This window comes from Euleptes europaea, chromosome 8, assembly GCF_029931775.1.
Source record: "Euleptes europaea isolate rEulEur1 chromosome 8, rEulEur1.hap1, whole genome shotgun sequence".
In the NCBI taxonomy this organism is placed as follows: Eukaryota; Metazoa; Chordata; class Lepidosauria; order Squamata; family Sphaerodactylidae; genus Euleptes; species Euleptes europaea.
This window is the reverse complement of record NC_079319.1, coordinates 18,805,662-18,828,793: the sequence shown is the minus strand read 5'-3', so window position 1 is coordinate 18,828,793 and position 23,132 is coordinate 18,805,662. Positions and strand designations below refer to the sequence as shown.

General features: G+C 43.0%; 1 protein-coding gene across 1 annotated transcript in view; it reads right to left on the bottom strand.

Moving 5' to 3' along the window:
• The window catches only part of CSMD3 (CUB and Sushi multiple domains 3), a 712,581-nt gene that overhangs the window by 442,756 nt on the left and 246,693 nt on the right, over positions 1-23,132 (bottom strand). The window lies entirely within an intron of this gene.

Sequence of the window (23,132 nt, the reverse complement as noted above, 5' to 3'; positions counted from 1 at the left end):
GAGAGAGTAAGAAAAGGGACAACAGGAGGAAGAAAGTGAGAGTGGGGTTGCCAGGTCCTTCTTGCCAGCGGCGGGAGGTTTTTGGGGTGGAGCCAGAGGAGAATGGGGTTTGGGAAGGGGAGGGACTTCAGTGCCATTCCAATTGCCAAAGTGACCATTTTCTCCAAGTGAACTGGTCTCTATCGGCTAGAGATCAGCTGTAATAGCACCAGATTTCCAGCCATCACCTGGAGGTTGGCAACTCTAAGTGAGAGACTGAGAGAAGTAGGGGGAGAGAGAGGGAAGCAAAAGTGGGGGGAATTGGATCGCCACTTCCACAAGTTTCTTGCAGGCCCCCACGTGTGTGTATTATGGTTGCCAGCCTCTACGTGGTCCCTTCCCTTTCCAAACCCTGCCCTCCTCAGGCCCCAAAAACCTCCCGCTGGTGGTGAAGAGGGACCTGGCAACCCCCGTGTGCATGTTTGTGTGTGTATATGTCTGTGTGTCCCCTGGGGCATGCCACTGCATTGTCAATCAGTAAGGTAGACTTTTGGCCTGTTTAATTTAAAAGCCAACACAAGATCTCCCTGCTTTAAATCACTGTCCATAAAAAAATCACATTTCCTTTCTTTAAGATATAGATTGATTAAATCATGTGTGCCCTCCGCGTCACTGTTGTAATGATTTATCACTGCAAATTGGATTTGGTGAGAAATAATAAAGTGTAATTTATTATACCGGTTGTAAAGGGCACATATTGCAATTAGGGCCGGGCAAAAGCATTTCTCAAAAAAGGCAACAGTTCCCCCAAATCACCGATACCCATTCTCTGTTAGGTAGCTCACCCCCTGTTCCCTTTGTGCCAGCTAATAACAATAACTCTTGGCAAAGCATTCTGCATACAAAATGGTGGCATTCTTTACCATACTGACAGTACTGAAATGAGTGCAATACATCAGGTTTGGACTGGGAAAAGACCCCATTACCTGAATGAAAGAATGAGGGCAAGTGAATATTGGATGCACAAGAAACCATCATAGGCACTGGGGGTGGGGGGGACTGGGTGTCGTCTAGAACAAAGAAGCATAAGTTACTTCTAACAACAACCAGTGGAAATCTCTTTCTTATTATGCCTTTCTACCAACATTGCCAGTTCAACAAGGCACACTACAATTCTCTGAACAAAGATTATTGACAGCAAAACATCACCCTTTAAGTAAGGTGCTGTGCTCACAATAAGGGTGGCTAATGAGTGCCTACCAAACTGTTCTGTAGGGTTGCCAACCTGCAGGTGGTGGCTAGCGATCTCCCACTATTACAAGTGATCTCCAGGTAACTAGGGTTGCCAACTGCCAGGTAGTAGCAGGAGATCTCCTGCTAATTCAACTGATCTCCAGCCGATAGAGATCAGATCACCCGGAAAAAAATGGCCACTTTGGCAATTGAACTCTATGGCACTGAAGTCCCTCCCCTCCCCAAACCCCGCCCTCCTCAGGCTCTGCCCCAAAAAACTCCCACCGGTGGCAAAGAGGGACCTGGCAACCCTACAGGCAACAGAGATCAGTTCCCCTGAAGAAAATGGCCACTTTGGCAATTGGACTCTATGACACTGAAGTCCCTCCCCTCTCCAAACCCTGCCCTTCTCAGGCTCCAACCCCAAAATCTCCAGGCATTTCCCAACCCGGAGCTGGCAACTGTAGGTGGCAAAGACCTGAGGTCGTAAAATGGACTGCATCACTGCAGACTGCAGGTAGAGAATAGCATGTTTTAATGCTCCCCATGCTAAAAAAACAAAAACACCCTACAAATAGAAAACCTGCACAGCAAGTGGGGGGGGGAGGCTTTATTCCCTGATGTGCTCCCATTTCTACGCCCCTACTCTCCTGCCAGTTGCCAGGCCTGGCAACACTAACAAGGCCTGACACAGTTACAGTTGCCCTTCTCCTTTCTGAAAGTCATGCCCATGTGAACCTTGTGAACTAGGGTTGCCAGCCTCCAGGTACTAGCTGGAGATCTCCTGCTATTACAACTGATCTCCCACTGATAGCGATCAGTTCACCTCGAGCAAATGGCCACTATGGCAATTGGACTCCTCCCCAAACCCCATCCTCCTCAGGCTCCACCCCAAAAATCTCCCGCCGGTGGCGAAGAGGGACCTAGCAACCCTAATGTAAACCTCTTCTCCCTCTTGCAGCTGTTCTGGATGAGTGCAGCTTGATCAGACCGTCCTGCCCCTTTTCATATGTTGCATATTACAATCTGCAGCCTCAAATTCTTCATAACACAGATTAAATGAGGGTTATAATACCTTTGATGAAGAAAGGCTGGCATTTAATTTCTTGCTTTTCAAACTGGTTTCCTCGTGTGTCTTGTTTTTTTGCAGGTAAACTAATTTTATATTGATAAATGCAAAGCCACACAGAAACTGCAGTGCAGCAGATTTACATGTCTATTTTAGTACATTGAAAAATGGATTAGAAATGGATCCCTCTAGGTGCTATGAAAAGGCTTTAATTACACCCTATCATGATTGATAGTCATTTCTGTTTTCAAAATGCCACCACAAACATGGTAAGCATCTGTGAATAAATAATAATATTTTTTTAAAAAAGGTTTTGTCAGATAGCATAAGTGATAGGCGAATTCATCTTGAGACAAGGGCCTTAAGGAGAGAGGGAAGTGTGTGTATGTGATCAAGAGAGATGGAATGAAAATAGACATCGGAGAGCCAGTGTGGTGTAGTGTCTGATTAGGATCTGATTAGGATCTGGGAGACCAATGTTCAGATCTCCACTCTGCCATGGAATCTTGCTGGGTGACTTTGGGCCAGTTACATACCCTCGCTAGGTGCCAGGATTTACCATCGGTGGTATTGGAAGGAAGATATAAGAAGGTCCCTATAGCAGAAAGGCTTTGCCCTTGTGGGTCACGGGATATTCAAACTTCAGAACATGTCTTGATCTGCTGTTCGTTCTACCAAGAAGTCCGCACAAGGGTTCTTTCCCTTTTGCTTAACACTTTCCCTGACCAACCAGACAAGTTTCTGGCTAAGAAACTCCTAACTGATGAAAAATCACAGTTTACACTCTTGACTGCTAATTTGTATGCTGCAGCTATTAAAATACATTGTACCCTGACAGGATAAGAGTAGCAGAAATACTTTATTACTCAAAATATTAACGGGGTCACATTAAGTTATACAATGTCTACATAAATTTTATTCATACACGTAATATGTAATTTTTAGGCTCAGATTATTTGTAGTAGTAGTAGCAGTAGTAGCTGTTGTGGTGGTTTTCTTACTATTTGTTTTGGCTGTTGTTTTTCTGCTGGTCAGTGACAATTAATAAATCATCATCATCATCATCATCATCATCATCATCATCATCATCATCATTATTCTTTCAGTCTAACCTCCCTCACAGGGTTATTGTGAAGATAAAACAGAGCAGACGAAAACAATTTTCCGTGCATTCCTGAGGCTGGAGGCCGATTCCTCTTAAGTGCGCACTTACACTGCCATTTTGTTCAGGGGAACTGTTGTAATCATGAGAGATCTTCAGGCCCCACCTGTAGAATGGTAACCCTATGGTCATACCACATGGTTGGCCACTGCTGAAAGGCTGTGGATGTTGCTTCTGTTGTCATGGAAACCTTCTATTTCTGATGGAAACCTGCACTGAATGCAACCTACAATATCACAAATATATTGATACAAGATGGAGAAAAGGGTCTGTATGTTAAACTTTCCGTTTCAGCACTGGCATATGGTTGCCATACTCCAGGTGGGGCCTGGCTTTCTTCCAGAATTACACATGCTCTCCAGACAAAAGAGATCAATTCCCTAGGAGAAAATGACACCTTTGGACTCTATAGTATCATGTTCCAACTGAGCTCCCTCCTCTCCCCAAACTCTGCCCCTCTTGGGTCCATCTGCAAATCTTCAGGAATTACCCAACCCACAGTGGCAACCCAATGTGCCTTTATACTTTTACATAGCCAAATAAAAATGTTTACAGAAGTAGGCCTCAGAAATCATTCTTTTAAAATACCATATAGGTATTTTGCTCCTGATAGGTTACAGAAAATGTACAGAAAGATGAACATCTATTGGAGGTGCATATTTTTGAAGTATATATCATAGAATCATATCCCTGTTAAGCTTTTCTAGGATCTGATATTAATCAATGACTGGGTATTCAATTTTGCTGAATCTGGTTTGTATTTTGCTGTCTAAAGTTCTTACTGAGGCATTAAAAACGACATTTGCATTTAGTAATGATTATGCTAACTTTGGCTAGAATTTTAATTGCAAGGTATGGGAAACAAACTGCCTTCTCTTTCATTCTGGAAGTGTGCAATCTGGAATGCAATGTTTTCAAGTAACATAATGTCAGGATCTTAAAAGTATTTTGGGGAAGAGCAAGTTAAATTAAAGGAGACATGAAGAATTGTCAGAAACTCCAATGATGGCTGCAAATGTGTGACAAGGAATTTAGCTAGTGGGGAGAATTTCTTGAATACGCTGGATTTCTTGTTTGTGTCTCTGTGGCTTTGTTGGATAATTTTAAAACTCTTTAAAAACTGCTCTAAAATTAATGAAAATACAGTCTTCTATACTGGTTAGAATCTTGTGCTATGTCTGGAGAGATCTGGTCCAATTTCCAACTGAAGGAGACAAAGCAAACCACCCGTCAAAACTCAAATCAGCCATTAGTGTTTTCATCAGCAGGTAGAAAGAAATTAAAAAAAAAAGTTTTCTGGGAGGTCTCCTTGGCCAGGGTGTTCCATCAGGTAGGTGCTACCACACGAGAGGCCCTGCTTCACATTACCCACTCATCTTACCAGTAAAGAAAGAAGCACTGAAAAGGTTCAAAAGGTTCAGATCAAAGTACAAGGAGGGGAAAAGATACCCCTCAAGGTATGCAGAAATGCATCTAACAGCAGCAGAAAAACAGAACAGATTACCTTCCCCAAAGTACATGTCAAACATTTTCTCAGTATCCCTAAAACAAAGCAATGAGTTTGCATGATTTGGGGAGCCACATTCAAGTCCAGTAAGCACCTTTGAGACCAACTAGATTATAAGCTTTTGAAGGTCAATACCAGGGAGCTTTGACCACCAAACACTTATACCACGAAAATCTTTCTTGGTCTCTAAGGTGCTACTGGACTCGAACCTAGCTCTTCTACTGCAGACCAACATGGCTACCTTCTGAAACTATCTGCATGATCTGGGAGACTATTCCATACTATTCTTCATTTGGGAGACAGTGTTCAAGGAACATTTAGTGATTTTAAGTGGGAAATTGGCTTGCCTGCACTGCTGGCTGCAGTTAAAAAAAATTTTTTTCAAGAAGTTTCTTTCTCTGTCCACATTACAGATCTCTAAGAAGTGTGCTATTGCCTTCTGGAATAAGTACTTGGTAAGCTACAATTATTGGATTTACTTATAAGCAATTCAAAATTAAAACATTTATTCTGAAAAGTTGATTGTTGACCAGCGCGGCTATATTCTATGTAGCCAAGATCAAAATTTGGTCTCATATGTTATAGATTTATAGAATTTGAACAAATGAGTCATTTGAATGCTTGAGCGTTTGCAATATCACTTCTTGGCTTGGAGTTATCTGTAATACATGCTGGGAGGAATGAGCTGCAGTTCTGTACATTTCCAGCTCATGGAATTGAACGTGGGAAAGGAATATAAAAAGGGGGGGGGCATATAAAAAGAAATCACAGTAGTTGTGTAGCCACATTGTGTGAAATGCAAGTTCTGTGGGTTATCGGCCAGTTTTCACAACAGAGAAACAGCAGAAGAAGATTGCCACTGGACGCCCTGTACAGTAGGTAGGGAAGGAAAGGTTTTGGAAACGTAACGTGTTGTCTGTAAATCTCACAGAAGAATAGAGAATACAGTAGTGGGCCCAGCCTGATTATTTATTTAGCCTGCCTTTCTCATTGAAGTTCTTAACAGATTGCCCAATGTAAAACAGTGCAGTCGATAGATTGCAACTAGGGGTGTGCCTATTAAAATGCTGATTTAAAAAACAACAACTGAAAAATACATTTTTGGTACTTTTTGGAGGATTTTTTTTTTAAAAACTGGCATATAAAAGTTGGTAATAAAGAGGACCAAATAAGTGGGTCCTAAATAATGCTGAATTTCTTTGACATTATTCAGGCAGCTACCCCCCCCCGCCCCAACACTATTTCCGTGCTGCCAGCCTTCTCTGGGGAGAAGACTTGCAGCATGGATCTGAAAGAAGTCCACCCCGCCCAGCTTCCCAGGACTCCCAGGATGCCGAGTGGGGTGGACTTCACTTAGATCCATGCTGCCAGTATGGATCTTAATGAAGTCCATCCGGGGAGCCAGGCTGGGTGGACCTCTCAGATCCATGCTGTAAGCCCTCTCTGTACCCCAGAGAAGGCTGGCAACATGGATCTAAGAGAAATCCATTGTTGAGTTCGGGTATTTTTCGGGTTTGGGTTTATTAACCTGTTTGTTTGGTTTTTTGAAAAATCTGGGTTTTTGGATTTTTCCAAAATTTGCAGGTTTGATAAACCTAAGACATTTGATAATAGGACTAGAATTACAGAAATCTGAAAGAAAGGGTAAGTATTAGACATGATGTGTTAAACTATGCTCAAAAGTGGAATTATGTAGGTGGATAACAATGCAGTTAGAACAAGATAATACATACGGCAAATGGATTTACACAGTAGTGCAGCCCACAGTCCTGTTCCCTTTATTAAAGGGCCTTTAACCCCTGGATTGTTTCTAATGGCTGGTTGTATGGCTGTTTATGATATATATATATATATATATATATATATATATATATATATATATATATATATATATATATATATATATATATATATATATATATATATTATTTTGTCCAGGTCTCTGGAGAGTCAGCATATATATTTTCTAAATAAGTAAATACTGTAGCCAGGTTGAAAGACTGGAGATCCTTAATTTGAGTGTGTGGCCGTTTATCATTTTTCACTTTGCATCTTGAAAAACACACCAAAGAAACAAAAACATAGCCCTCACAGCAGCAGCCTCTTTTGAAACTATGCCAGTTAATAGTTGTCTGTTTTCTTTCCTTCTGGAGGCAGCTGGGACTTTAATCAGTTCATTTGTCTTCATCTGTTGTGTTAGTCTCCCATCCCCCCCCCCCCCCGCCCATTCTCTGAACTAAAATGTTAACTCTGCAACAACAACAAAATCTTTGCAGGCAGTAGAGACAACTATTTTAGTTTGGACACCAGCAGTTTATCATTGAGAATCCACTACTCAACACGAGCTGTGTGGCATATGTTTCGCCTTCACAGGATTCTCTCACTTTCCAAAATCAACTTTATTACAATTTCCTTGCTTCGTCTCTCCAATATTGTCTACATGTTAAACACCCCCCCCTTTGATAGTTCAGCTGTAAGAGATGAAATGACAAACTATTATGGAGATCTTTCTGTCTTCCTCTGGTGTTTTGAAGGAGACTGTCATTGCAGGTGGCAAGTGTTGGATGAAACACCATTGCAAATATTGCAATTCAAGCTCACTGATACAATGCAATCCAGTTGGGTGGGGGGTATTTTATGGCCATGCATCATGGGAACATGATGAACTGTGAATTTGGTAATGTATCAGAGGGTCCTTGCTAGACACTGATTTGGACCAGCATTAGAATGATAGAGAGGCCAGCCTGGCCTAGAGAGGAATATGACTGATTACTATTATTTGAGAAAATGAGTATGGGACCCAGTGAAGAGTCTGAGAACACCTGATGCTGCATCATTGTATAAATGAACCTGATTGGTCCTTTAGGTGAGAGACCACTGAGAATTCTATTTTTAAGAGTAGGTGGTCAGAGAGTAAGTAATGAGATGGTAAATAGCTGTCAGTTGAATAGTTAATTATAAACCCACACATACACAAAAATGGCCTAATTCCCAAACTGTGTGCCATAAAGAACCGGCATAATTCCCAAAGAGTATTTCAACTAATTAATTTTCTTTCTTTCTTTCTTTCTTTTGGCTCCTGTAATTCCAAAATTTTCATAAAAAGCTATCTGCTATGTCTCTGTGTGATTCATTGTTCTGGTCTTACCTGCTGCAATAATTTATTATTTAAGTGGGTAAATCTGGGCCAAAACAAAAAGTGACAAAGATCATAGCTCTCTGTTTGGCTGCAAAGGGCAAATTCCAATAGAGGGATATACCCTCCAACTAAAAAAGCTGGCTTCAACAGCCACCCACCAGGCTTCCGAAGGAGATTTCTTCATTGGATGAGCAATCTCCTTCAGACAGCCCTCGTGGTCATGATTTCAGTTGGCTCTGATTTCAACACCCCCCCATGAAAACCTGCTTTCCAAAGAAGGTTGCCCTGAGTAGATGCTCTGTTTCCCTGCACCATGACCATCTCTTGAAATCAGATTTTTCATGATCACAATAAAGGACTGCTCACAGGATGTAATTTGCCACCAAAAGAAATGTTTTCTGTGCCTTATTTCCGTTGCATTTCAGCCTTTTTCCTCCGTTTGGAAGCTCGTTTACATGAACATCATGCAAAGTGACCCAGAAACGAAGGCAGACCCCAGACTTTGAGACAGCAGCCTGGAATCGGCTCTTTCCACCAGTCCCTCAACAACGCTGAACTTTGGAACCTGAAAACCAATGGACAATGCCTGCAGGATGAGGGCGACCCCTTTGCAAGCCCATAAAAATGGATCCCCTGTCCCAAAGTTCACCAAACATTGGTGACCAAGGAGAGTCCCTTGCAGCCATTCTGCAAATTTGGGGACTTTACCTCTAAAAATGCCCCCCCAGGAGCTTCAAAAAATTCCCATTGACTATAATGGGCCCAAATTTTTCAGGACACCAAAAAATAAGCCAAATACCAATGTTTATCAGTATGGGTATTAAGCTTATTTCAGGTTTACCGAAAAAATCAAACCGAATAAACCTGAACCCGAAATTTATCAAAACTTTTGTTTTTGCACAACCCTACTCTCATTGGTCACTTTTAGGGAGAAGTGGAACCTAACCTGTCTGTCACACCTATCATCAAATCATAGAATCATAGAGTTGGAAGGGACCACCAGGGTCATCTAGTCCACCCCTTGCACAATGCAGGAATTTCACAACTACCTCCCCCACACACACCCAGCGTTCCTTACTCCATGCCCAGAAGATGCCCAAGATGCCCTCCCTTTTATGAACTGCCTAAGGTCATAGAATCAGCATTGCTGACAGATGGCCATCTAGCCTCTGCTTTAAAACCTCCAGGGAAGGAGCGTTTACCACCTCCCAAGGAAGCCTGTTCCACTGAGGAACTGCTCTAACTGTTAGAAAATTCTTCCTAATGTCTAGACGGAAACTCTTTTGATTTAATTTTAACCCATTGGTTCTTGTCTGATCTTCTGGGGCAATGATGTTCCATATTGTAGTTCTGCATGAGTCAGTGTTATGGGCTGGCATTTCAATTTTGATAATGAATTGAAAAAAAATATTACTGAAGAATTTGTGGGTGTGGTTGGCTATGAGTTGATTTTCTTCCCCACAAAAACATAGTTTTGGGTGTAAATGCCCAAAAGGGAATTTATTTTGTTAGAGACAACTCTATGAATGATGGTTGACTGGCTGAGCTCACAGAACTGGGGACTTGAGAAAGCATTACAATGACAAAACAAATACCTCCAGAAATAACTACACATCCATGATATTGGATGGGGATACAAATTGCACTCAGAGGAAATGATCCAGTTCTAGGACACCTTGAATTGATAAAGACTGGTTGCTGGAATAAGCTTTCTTCTCTAGAATCGCAGCTGCTGATTTAAATTTCACTTCACTACTGATTTTCAGAGCCAGGATTTAGGAATACTATTAATGATTACAGAGGAGAAGTTTCACATAAAACAACAGCTATAATTACTACCTGTTGGGCCACTGATGGTTCATCATGATGTGACTGGCATTTATAGCTTAAAACAGATGCTAGAAGGATGCCTCCTTTACATTTCCAAGTCAATCTACATTTATTTTAAACTTTAGTTCTATCATGACCTTCACAAGGGGGAAGATGGGAGGGGGTGACAAGGTCATCATCCCCAACATCAACATGATCAGTGTTGGCACCAAGTGCCAGATTTACGTATAAGCTAAACAAGCTATAGCTTAGGGCCCCACTCTCTTGGGGCCCCCAAAAAAATTTAAAGGAAAAAAAACTGGATGTACATTTCCAACATATAAGATAAAAAACAAATACTTTGATAAAATACATATTTTGTTATGTGCAAATGGCTTTAGATACCTATTAGGTCCATAAATTACCATATAGCATATATTCAACACAAAAAACAGCGACAATTTTTTGTTGACAAAGGACAGCTGGACATATAAAGGGCCCCATTACCTTCAATAGCTTAGGGCCTCATCAAACCTTAATCCGGCCCTGGATCAGTTTAAGGTCTGAACCAATGCTTGTATGCATACAACCTGGGAGGGCTGGAGCTCAGTGCTCTAGCATCTACAAGTGCAGGGTTCCAGATTCAGTACACAGCATCTCCAGTTAGAAGGATTAGGCAGTAGGTGATGTGAAAGACCTCTACCTGAGTCCCAGGAGAGCATCTACTACTCAGAGGAGACAACACTGACCTTGATAGACCCATGGTATGCTTCAGTATAAGGTAGCTTCATGTGTACAGTTTACATAAGTTCTTTCACGCTATCAGAAAGCCTGCAGAGTCTCTGATTGCCCGTGTAGATTTTATGCACATATAGTTGTACATCCCTCTAGCCCAGTGCTGGTCAGCTTTCTAGTTAAAAACATGAAAATGGCACCAAGAGACATTTTGGAAGACACCAAATAGGTCCCATCAGAGGAAAAGGGAAAGAACACTTATCAGTCCCTGTAATCCAAAACTATTATGAGAACAAGAGAAGAGAGAGTTTATCTTTCCTTCTGGATATAACAAAACTGAAAGCAGGAAATAAAGCCATGTCCAGCAGAGAAAGTAATAAAACAACTTAAGAACAGGGTCAAGGACAGTCAGACAGAAGAGAGCAAGAGCATCAGAAGATCATCTTTCCAGAACACCATGCCCAATGGACTATAAGGACCACAAAATATTAACAACCTGATAATATACATGATTAGGAATGGGAGACGTAATGCCCAAGACTGAAAGAATGAAAGACAGAAATATATATATTTTTTTAAAGTATAATTCCACTGACAACTAGAAGTGTGAAGATTCCATAACTGGGCTGAAGAGTGACCTAAAATGTGGTTGCATTTTGTAAACATTAAAGAATTGTTTGACATGAAGAAGAAAGGAGTCTCAAACCAGCTTACAATCACCTTCCCTTCCTCTCCTCACAACAGACACCTTGTGAGGTAGGTGGGGCTGAGAGAGCACAGAGAGAACTGTGACTAGCCCAAGGTCACCCAGCAGGCTGCATGTGGAGGAGTTGGGAAACCAACCCAGTTCTCCAGATTAGAGTTGGCTGCTCATGTGGAGGAGTAGGGAATCAAACTTGGTTCTCCAGATTAGAGTCCACTGTTCTTAACCACTACTCCATGTGGGCTCTCCTGAACAGTGTTAGCTCCTTCCTATTAAAGTTTGAACAGAGAGCTGGGGGGGGGGGTGTCATTCTGTCACTATTACTCAATTCTCATGAATGGTGAGTTTTCAAGGGTCAATAACAACTAGGGCCTCCAGCCCATCTTCCAATTGCTCTAAGTGAGTCTGTTTTGTTAGCGGGTGATTTAACTCACAGGTCTAGCAAGTCTAGTCCTGCACTAAAGCAGTATATTAAGAGCTTCATCCACAAAAGGGTCAGATCCTGAGCTACAACAGACATTTTCTCCCAGGAAGGGTTGTAATTAATTGGGCTAGTTCTATAACCTTTCCCATGCTCAGGTAGGCTTCCAAAAATATAAAATATGGCAAAAATATAAAATAATATAAAATATGAATGCTGATAGGTCCAGTCATTAAAATATTAGATACAGATTAGGATTGGCAGTTTAGTTTGCAGGGAATCTGAGCATGATGAAAAGCCAGCCACCAGGGAGGTGGATTCCAGAAGAGGAGGAGTATAGATCAGACCCAATATGGTAATCTACCTTCCAGAAAGAGAGAGAGTTGGCAGCCCTTATTTATCCTGACAGTAATGTTTATTCTGTGTACAAGAGGTTCATGAACAGATGGCAATTGGACGCAGCTGGGAAATGAAATGGCATTAAGTTGACACATGCCGATCTAAAGGTCAAGCATTGCTGGAGGACCAGCTTATCTCGCACAGCAGCTCCAGAAGTGCGTGGGCCAACTGGAGCATTAGTTCATTCTCCAGAGACAAAACTGGAGATGGCTGTTACCTTTCATGTTGGCTTCCTTTCTGTGAAATTACGAGAAACGGTTTTTGCTTGTTAAAACAGAATCGCCCCCCAAAGATTAGGCAACTCCCTTGATGCTGTGCCAAGAAAGCACATAGCATGGCGAGCATAGTTGCTATGGGCTTAATTATGGGGAGCTGATGGTAAGATTTTAGATTAGCACATTGGACTTTTGCCTCACTTTATCCAAGGGCTGTCTCGGTTTGCTGTTTCTGGCAGTCAACGAGGCAGAAACAAAGACTGCAGGCGAGAAAGGGCAAAGTCCCTGAATTTCTGCATAACATTCTGGAGGGAAAGTTTTTAAAATCAGATTTGTTTATACTGCAATCCTAACCAGAATTAAAGCCTAATACACCCATGGACTTTGAAGGGTGCATCTTTGCTTAGGATTGCACTGTTTATTTGAGGCAAAAACCAACCCCAAGCATGATCAGCAGCCTCTGTAGGAGGCAATCAACACTTCCAATGCCTTGACCATAGGAGAAAGTTGTCCACCAAGGCCCTAGGAAAGAGAAGGACAGCTAAATTTGCAGGAGATGGGTGAGTTACCAAGAAAGGAAAGAGCCCTATGCCAGTCCTTGAAGGTTCAGCAATTCTTACATTGGGACGGGTATTTGACCATGATAAGAACATAAGAAAAGCCATTCTGGATCAGACCAAGGCTCATCAAGTCCAGCAGTCTGTTCACACAGTGACCAACCAGATGCCTCTAGGAAGCCCACAAACAAGATGACTGAACCAGTATTACTCTGCCTGTGTTCCAAAACACCTAATAGGCATGCTCCTAATAGGCATGCTCCTCTGATCCTGGAGAGAATAGGCATCATGACTAGTATTCATTTTGACTAGTAGCCATGGATAGTCCTATCCTCCTTGATCATTTCCACTCCCCTCTTAAAGCCTTCCAAGTTGGCAGCCATCACCACATCCTGGGGCAGGAAGTTCCACAATTTAACTATATGTTGTATAAAGAAATATTTCCTTTTATCTGTTTTGAATTTCTCACCCTCCAGCTTCAGCAGATGAAGTATTATGCGAAAGGGAGTAAAGCTTCTCGCTGTCCACTCTCTCCATACCATGCATAATTGTATAGACCTCTATCATGTCTCCCCTTAACCACCTTATTTCTAAGGTAAACAGCCCTAAGCATTTTAACCGTTCCTCATAGGGCACTTGCTCTAGCCCCCTGATATTTTTGGTTGCACTTTTCTGCACCTTCTCGAGCTCTGCAATATCCTTTTTTAGGTGTGTTGACCAGAACTGTACACAGTATTCCAGTGTGGTCTCACCACAGATTTCTACAAGGGCAGTATGATAGCAGCAGTTTTATTCTCTATTCCTCCTCTAGTGATGGCCAGCATGGAATTGGCCTTTTTCACATCAGCCGCACACTGGGTTGACATCTTCATCGAGCTATCCACAACCACCCAAGATCCCTTTCTTGGTCTGTCACTGCAAGATCCTAAGTTATACCTACCTTCTTTTATAACCTGAAAGGTAGGTAGCTACTGATGGAGAAAGATGTGCAAGTAAGGTTTACAGATGGCATCATGTGGCAAAAGCAGAAGTGCCCTCAAGTTTCTGCCTTTCACTATATGTGTGAAGCCGCTCTCTGATCATCATCTTTATAGAGAACAGGGTGGAACTCTGAACCTAACAGGAATGCAAGAAAAACGATGCTGAGCATGCTTAGCTGATACTCCTGTGCACTCCGATGCAGAAGCAGGAAAGGTCTCCCAAGGATTCCTTCCCTTGCCACAAACCTCTAGAGCACTGGTTCCCAACCTGGGGTCCATGGACCCCCAGGGGTCCACGAGAACTAAATTAAGGTCCACGAAACAAAGTTATAAACTCATAATACATTAATATTTTCAATTAAAAGTTCTCTATTATAAAAATATATATTCAAATATTATTCTAAGTTTAATGTTTAACTAACAGTTATGATTAAAGTTTATTTTCAAATTCTTGGAATTTTTATTTTGAACCTTGGGGTCCCTGCACAGAACAAAAAAGTCCTAGTGGTCCCTGGTCAAAAAAGATTGGGAACCACTGCTGTAGAGCAAACTCCAGACAGGCCCCCTAGATGGATTAATGATGGAAGTGGTACAGGAAAAAAGAAATCCCGGGTACATCCTATGCAACCGATGGAGTTCATTTCAGCCCCAAAGCTACTTCTACGCAGAAGAAAATTAAATATTCATTGTTGAGAAGCCACAAAAGCTTCATATGAGTTGTGCATTCTGCTCCTTCTTTGCTTGATCAGAAACATTTTTCATTTAACATGACTATCATGTTTGCTCCCCTGAAACTATTATGCACAACAAAAATTAAAAATGCATCCTCGCATAATCTTTAAACTTAGCACTTGCAGCAGTGCATACTTTTTGGAAGCAGTGTTGGGGGGGGCGAGGGATTCACAGACAAAGCTATTAAAGTTGTTTTCAACTGTTGAGAAGATTGTGTTTAACCAGTCACCTATAAGCTGCATGTCCAGGCTAGCCCCATCTTGCCAGATCTCAGAAGCTAAGCAGAGTTGGCCCTGGTTAGTATTTGGATGAGAGACCACCAAGGAATACCAGGGTCGCTATGTAGGCACAGGGATTGGCAAACCACCTCAGTTGGTTGTGACTTGATGGCAAAAAAATTAAAAAGCTACATGGATACTGAAAGCCAGATTCTGGTGTATGTGCAGAATTCTTCTTTTTGATAATAAAATAACCACACTGGAAAGGCATACACATGTACTTAATTTCTGGACTGTTTTATGAACGTGTAACTCTAGTAAGAATAAACTCGGGCTGGAAGGTAATTCCTGCATGTTCACCCCTTCATGATTGCAGCATACATTTATGAAATTCCTGTGTGACTAAGTATCCCTCGATCTAACTGCACACATATAACCTAAACACAGTCCCGTCCCCCTGTGGAATCAGTTCACACATTCAAGTGCTTGCCCCCGACATGTCTTTTCAAGTGCTGAAATACCCCCCCCACCCCACATCCCTTTTGGCATTTGAAAAAGTGGGTAGGGCAAGATTGTTTGGTGCTGCTGAAGCACATCAATTTTTAAAAGGCGAAATGTTATTCTAAAATGGCATTGTGGCCACAGGTTGGACCCATAGCCACCATAACATGCAGTTTGGCTCAGGCAGCCCAATTCTGAAGGGTGTGTATGTAGATCTGTGGCACATCCACACTGCCTCCTCAGAAGGGGAAAAAATCAATTTAAAAAAATAAATGAACAAAAAAGGGAGAAATACCCTATAGGGAACAGCAAGGCTGCTGTGGTGCAGCCCCACCGCTGCTCAAGTTACAGTTGATAGGAAAGGAAAGGGTTCCTGCTGGTCTCTCGCAATTAAGTTGCTAAATAGTGGAAACAGAAAAAAATCACCCCCCTTGGGTATTTCAGAGAGCTCATAGCTACAGTAGGGAGAGGGTTAACTAGTTTAATTAGATTCTCTCTGCAAACTGATGGCACAGGCTTGCTTGCAAGGCTCCGAGTGCTTCAATGCTCAATTTCATTTTCATTTCTGCGATCTTCCGTCGTTCCGGTCCTTCTACGGCATCTGCCATGGAGAAGGCAGACCGTAGGAGGAGGGAAAGTGATTTGCATGCAGGCGCAAAGCATGCTGGTCTCTCATTTCGGCGCAGGAGAAATAAATTATTAAATCTACAGTAATAACTTAAACTAATCAGCACTTTTACAGCTACTTTTACTTTTTAATCTAGACAGGAAAACTACATGGAGAAAACCTGATTTGCTATCAATTAGAGGAAAGCGAATAAGAAAGCAAGGCGGTGCTGGATTGGCTAGGTAGGTGCACCCACCCAACGGGTCCGAGTGGGCCCACCGACATGCAAGGGTGCCCGTCTGGTCCTGGACCTGCTCTTCCATGAAAGGCGAGTGATCCCGAGATCTCTTCCCAACGGAGTGACTCCTCATGGTCAGGGAAGGATCATCTCCTCAGGGAAGAGACTTCCTTTATGCTGGTGAAAGATAGACTGAGCTTCTAATCAGCAACACACATATAATCACATAAATACATAGTCAAGACACCATTACATTTGACTACTACAATGTTAGATTGGGGGGTATGGTCTGCCCTAGGGGGTTTGACATATGCAACTTATAAATCCTGAGGCATGATGGGTACCATGCTGTTTTCAGGGTTTTTGACAGGTATCAGGGGGAAGATGTTGACATTTGATGAGGTATGAACACATTTTTGGGTATAAGCAGGAGATTGGCTTTCCAAGGGCATGATCCTTTTAGGGGGGGAAGGGGGGTAGTTCCTTGATCCAAAAGGTAGATGGCTCAGGAGCTCGAGCTGGGTGCCTCAATGATCTTTATCACTGTGGGAGGGCAGTCCAAAAACCGGATCGGCCCCAGTGCCTGCACACCCGCACCATGCGCTCTACAGCCACGCCATTCATGCAGCCTCCCCACACTTTGGAAGAGAGGAATTAGTTGATCCCACATGAATGTGTGTGCCTCCTCGGCGGTCGTGCTGCCACACCGATCCGTGGAAACATAGCTCCATCCCCCCCTCTAATTTTTCTCTAGGGGATGCCAAATGGTATCCCCACCTTGGAAAGTCAAAGAATAGACAATATGAATAATAAAATAAAAAACCTACAGAGCAAATCTAGGGTTACACAGTTCTCCTCACTGCTTCTTGTAGGAGAGCTGTGCAGCCTGATAGATGACTGTCATTTTGCTGAGCCGTTTTTGCATCCATCTACCCAAAACTCATAGATTGCTGAAAGCATAAGTAGAGGAAGAATGGCAGCTTGCATACACATATATACACAATGGGATCTAATCATAACACTTATATTTATACCCAATATAGGAGACTACATATTTTTATCTAAAATCAATTCCGTCAATGCAGTGGCTGAGCTAGGTTATTATCTTAATCTTCCCACCTTGGGCAGTCAACAGTTTCAGAAAAATCCTAATACTAACATACATAAAACTTTGCAAGTTTGTAAACATTACTAAATCATTAAGTCTAGGCATTGAACTAATTTAAAACCTTGGAAGGTGAAGCAGTTAAAGACAAGTAGTGGATGTAGGGTACTAATGCAATCTTGATTAGTACACTAAAGCTATAAGCATGACTGTTTGCAGGGAAACCTAGGCATTTGTGGCTACAAAATAACAAGAAGTAGTAGGGCTATAAGTACTGGAAAGGGTTAAGCTGTTTGCTGCCTGTTTGTTAATGAGCCTTTGGGAGAAAGAACAGTGCAATAACATTGCTCTTTTCCCTTGGTACGAGTGGATGCAGTAGTTGGCAGCTGTTTGGATGTCCGATGTTTTGGTTGTGGGGGTGTTCCTTACCCCGGGAGGTTGGCACAAGGGGGGAGCCCTGGGTTTCAAATGTCAGCACAGGGTCCCATCTGAACCAATCACATCCTTGCATTAATACATACATTATAATATCCTGGGGCTGAATGACTCATATATACCCAATAGCATTTCCAATAGTGCAATATTTGTTTCGAGACAGGAATTCACTTCTTAAGTATGCCCCGGCTGCTAGCTCCTTGTCGACTCTCCTCCCTTCTCCCTGCAGGTGGGCTGCAGTAGCATTGCTTCAGACCAAGAGTCTCCTGCCTGGGAGGTGACTACGGGGGAGCATGCAGCAGGGAGTTCCACCAATAACTGTGGTGGTCCGATAGCAGAGACCTGTATACTTAGGGATGGAACTTAGACACATTAGTGGTTGGAGGGTCGCTCTGCAAGAGCGCTGCTCCTTGCAGCGAGACAGAAAAAAATTCATTAAGGTGGAGAGAAAGTCGAACACTGCACACAAAACAAAAGTGGGGGGGGGTTGCCTCTCTTCCCGGTTCCCCTGGCTGGTTGGCATGGCTTCCAGGAGGGAGGGAAAACAGAAGCAAAATTCAAAAATGGAAGAAGACCAAAATAACAAACTAAATCACAAACTTGGGCTGAATTCTTAGAAGGCACAATGATCAAAATGGACCCATCGCAAACGATCAGGTAGTGTTCTTCAGGAACCTCCAATTAAAACTTCAAAAATCCCTCAAATTTAAAATCCAAAAATAAATAAAAATTGGATCGTCTCTCTTTTTCCTTTCAAAGTTCCCAGATTAAAAAACAAACAAAAATGGACCGGGTGTCCTCTTCTCCCCCCACTTCCTTTCTTCTGATGAAATCAGAGGAAAGGAAATGGGGCTTTTGTGGCGGCACTGGGGCATTGATTTAAATGGGACAGGAATTCTTTTAGGCATTATAAATTACAATGTGTCCTTAAATAAGACACTAATAACACATTCAAAGGGAAAGAAGTCCGCCCGCAAGAGAGGCAGCGATTCTTAGAGAGAGAGAGAGAGAGAGAGAGAGAGAGAGAGATTAATCAGAACACCAGGAGGCTACAGAGCCCGTATTGGTGTACTCATGACTACAGCGCAACTCATGGAGAGACAAATAATACAATCTTGGGGTGGGCAAGACTATTATTTGGTGGGGAAAGCTTCCTTCGGCTGCTGCATCAATCCAGTGCAGCCCCTCCGAACACATAGACACCTCTTAAATCATTTCATTACCATGTCTTTCAAAACCTTCCACTAACCGTCTTATGAGACACACCTTTCCAGGCATCTTTTATGAGCTGAAGTCTCACAACAGATGCCATGCCGTCAATTATCACTTTCCATAAAAATCCCTTCTTCCTACATACTTTTAGCTTTCCTTTTTCCACCACAATAATAATGACCACAAGACCCAAGAAAATAGCGAGTGGGAGCTGAAGGGGGCAGACAGCAGAGCATACTGGGCTCTCCCCTCCTTCATTCATTCCATAGGGTATCATGGTGCAACCACTCAGTGTTTCAAATTATGTTAATAAAAAAAAACTTTTTGTTGCGTCTCAAAATTCACATCAAAGAATCAAACCATTGTATCTTATGAACTCAAATATTGTCAGTGTCTCCCGCTGGTACTTTGGGAGGCGTCAACGCACATATACTCTTTGCCAAATTGTGCGAAAACCGCGTTTTATTTTTGAGAGGTGGGCGGGGGTTGGTGATGTTTTTGGGAGAGACTGGCCATATCTCTCTCAAAAAAGCAAGCCCCGGTAAAAACGTTTACTTAAAATCATCACGAGAGTGATGAGAGGTACACAGATACATGTCATTGTTTCCTGCAAAGGAAAACAAGTTACTTGGTACTCTTTATGGTTCAGGCACACTTCCCTGTGCCAGGGAGGCTCTGCTATAATTTAAAGAACAGTGAGAGAGCTTTGCACGGATCTTCCCTACCAGATCGGCTTCCTCACTGAAATACAGCGTGGCTTGTTAACTCTTTCTCTGCCGAAGAGGCTATACATCTTAACAGTGAGGGATCTTTGCCTCACCATTATTCTGGGAACATTTCATTAGTTGCAGAGGTTGTAGTTCTTTCACCACATAGTTAAAACTAGGCATACACTTCTTTAACCATTTCCCTTCCCTCACTGAGGAGGCTTTTTAACTTCTGCCTATCACATTGTTGTTGCCCTTTACACAAGTTGCATGTTCGTTCCCGTTGACTAGGAGTAGTACAGAATGAAGTTTAGAAAAGAGAAAGGGGGGATGCGCGCTCACACACACTCACTCAAAAGGGGGAAAGAGGTGGGGCAGATTGCATGGTAAGTTTCAGACAGCGGCTTGAAACAGCATTTTTCCTTCGGATTAACCTGAATCACAATATTGGATTTTGATTATGAAGTTACTGCGAAGACGGGGGTAGGCAGGTCGTTGCGTTTGTAGCTCGCTTTCCTCCGCAGGGGAGGAAGCCGATGGTTTCCTTTGTCACTTGAGGGAATGAGCAGAGGCAGTTGCGCCTTGCTACAATTCCATGGGATCTTCTGCTGTTCCTCCATTTGGGAGCGGGCAACAGAGTTTCTGCTCTTGTCTTGGGCCATGTTTTGCTCCCGTAAATACCGAATTGTGGCCCTAGAATGGTCTAGTTCTTGCTGAAGCAAGGTGATCCTGCTCATGGCAGCCCCCATTGCTCCTTTTACTTGATTTAATTCCTTTTGTGTTTCAAGGAGAGCGTGGGACAAATCACTCCTATCCTTTATTAGTCCAGTTTTAGCAGATTTCAGTTCCTCATTTTCATGGGCGATCTCTTCTAATCTGTCAAACATCCCCTGGCTCTTAGGTGGAGGAGTCTCATAACGCTTATGCAAGGCACCATTTGCCTGGGATCCAACAGGGTCACTTTTGCCAATACTGTGCCCTGAAGGACCACCATGGGTTTGACCCAACTTTGGCAGCCATCTCTTTAATTTGCTTCGGCTGCGGTCACTGTTCAATTTTCCTGCCATGATAAAAACTATAGCTCAGGGGGAAAAACTATAGCTCAGTGGGATCGCTCTGGCTGATCCTAGTGAGGCAAAAGAAAACGGTTTCTCAGTAGAGAACCAGGGAATGGGTTTGAGCCTGACCTGCACTCTTGGGATAAAAGGGCCACCTGTGGGTATTTCAGAGTGGCGGGGACAAAAATGTTTCACAGCAAGGGAGGGGTTGGAGTCGATCAGGGCTCTTTGGACTATGAAATCGCTGGCTGTGGGGGTGCAGCTCAGCGCGGAGGGAGGTGGAAGGTGGGGTCGCTCGGGTTGATCCTGGTAAGGCAAAAGAAAACGGTTTCTCAGTGGAGAACCAGGGAATGGGTTTGAGCTGGACCTGCATTCTTGGGATTGAAATGCCACCTGTGGGTATTTCAGAGCGGAGGGGGAAAACGTTCCGTAGTCCACAGCAAGGGAGGGGTTGAGTCAATCTGGGCTCCTTGGATTATTAAATCGCTGGCTGTGGGGTGTGCAGCCCAGCGCGGAAGAAGGTTCAGGGATTCAAACTGAGCTACAATTGCTACAATTCCTAATTAGATATTTTTGCAAACACTCTTTTACTTCTCTGGGGGTGGTTTTAACCCAGGGTCCGTTGCTTAAGGCAGGTTAGTGCAGATTACCCCAGATGGCTCCTTCTCAAAACAATGGGGATCAAAGACTTCTTGTGATGTGGAAATATTATATGCTATCCTGACACCAGTGATTTGTACATCCGGAGGACTGGCTGGAATCTGATTCTTATCTCTTGGAGATTTATGGCGATGTCTCATGAAGGTGCGAATTTCAGCTTTCCAGGATGTGGCAGCTGTGGGAATCGTCTCCAGCTGCTAATGTAGATTGCAACGGATGTCTTGCTGATTGAACTGTTGGGAGGGGGAAAATGCAAGAGAAGGCTACGTGGTGCTCTCGCCTCGGCTCCATGGCTTCTCTTTGGATCAGGAGACAATCACGATCATGGCTTCCCTCTGGCTTGTTTAGGGGTGACCCAGTATTTTGTCCTGGACAGTCTGGCTTGCACGAAGCAAAAGAACGCTTGCCAAAGCAACGGGCATTGCCGCTTAGGCAGTATAGTGAGTCTCTGGTGTGGTTTGCCATGACCAGGGCGGGAGGTCAAACTGCCCACCTAGTAACAGTTCCCAGGGCAAAAGGTCTGTGGAAGCTGCATAAAGGCAGCTCCACCCCGGGAACACCCCCCATGCCGGCCCAGGCTTTCCCTTCTAGGAAAGGCCTGCTGGCATGGCCACGCTGGCGCCGGAGGCCAGCGGCACCGGGACACCAGTGTGTTTGCCCTCGCACCGGCATAGGTGCCACTTTATTCAGTGATAAGGTGGCACCTACGCCGGTGCAGGGTCACAGTGGCTCCTAAGGAGCTTTGCCGCCCCCTTCAGGAATGGACTCTAAGTCTTCATGCATCTGATGCAGACTCTAGTTCATGTAAGGGTTTTCCACAATAAGTATGCTAGTTTTTAAGGTGTCCTAAAACTCTTCGTTGTTTTGGTTGCAACAGACTAGCACAGCTACCCTTCTGTAATCTAAATAAATACCTTCTCCAAATGGGTATGTCTAGCCTGTAAATACCAAGGGGAGGGGTAAAAATAATAAGTACGACAGAATTTATTGTGAACTATAAATATTCAAAAATGAATTCAAAAGTGGATATTCTTTCCAGTTCCCCAAAACCCATTAAAATTAATTCTCCAAAAAGAGCAAATTAAAACACACACATTTTATTTTTAAAAAGCTATCTACTGCACATATCAATATTTTGAAAGACAATAAATAGTTAAAAGGACTGAGCTATGCTAAAATCAAACCTTGCACACGTAACATACCCTTCTGGCCTTCTTAAGCACGAAAAAGTCCATAATCCACCAGAATTCTTTAAACAACAGCTGGAAAAAATGTCAGCATTAAGATATGGATGGAAGGAACACCCGTGGTTATCAAGGCTTATAGGATTAATGGCAAAGGTTCTATCACTAATGGAGAAGGAGGCAGGAAAGTGATTGTAAAAGTTGCTGATTTCTTCACCAGAGAACAAAATGTAATGTCAGGTCAGAAAGTTAGAAGCTTCACTATAAAAGGAATCTTATTTTTTTAAAAAAGAGAATTGGGATTGTTTGACTCATGTTCAGTGACTTGAGTGAGTTCCCAAATATAACAAGGAGAAACTAAGGAAACTAGATCATATTAATTGCATAGTGTAGTTATTAAGAGCAGTAGTTTGGAGCTGTGGACTCTGATCTGGGGAACCGGGTTTGATTCCCCACTCCTCCACATGAGCAGGGGAAGCCAATCTGGTGAACTAGATTTGTTTCCCCACTCCTACAGACGAAGCCAGCTGGGTGACCTTGGGCAAGTTACAGCTCTGTTAGAGCTCT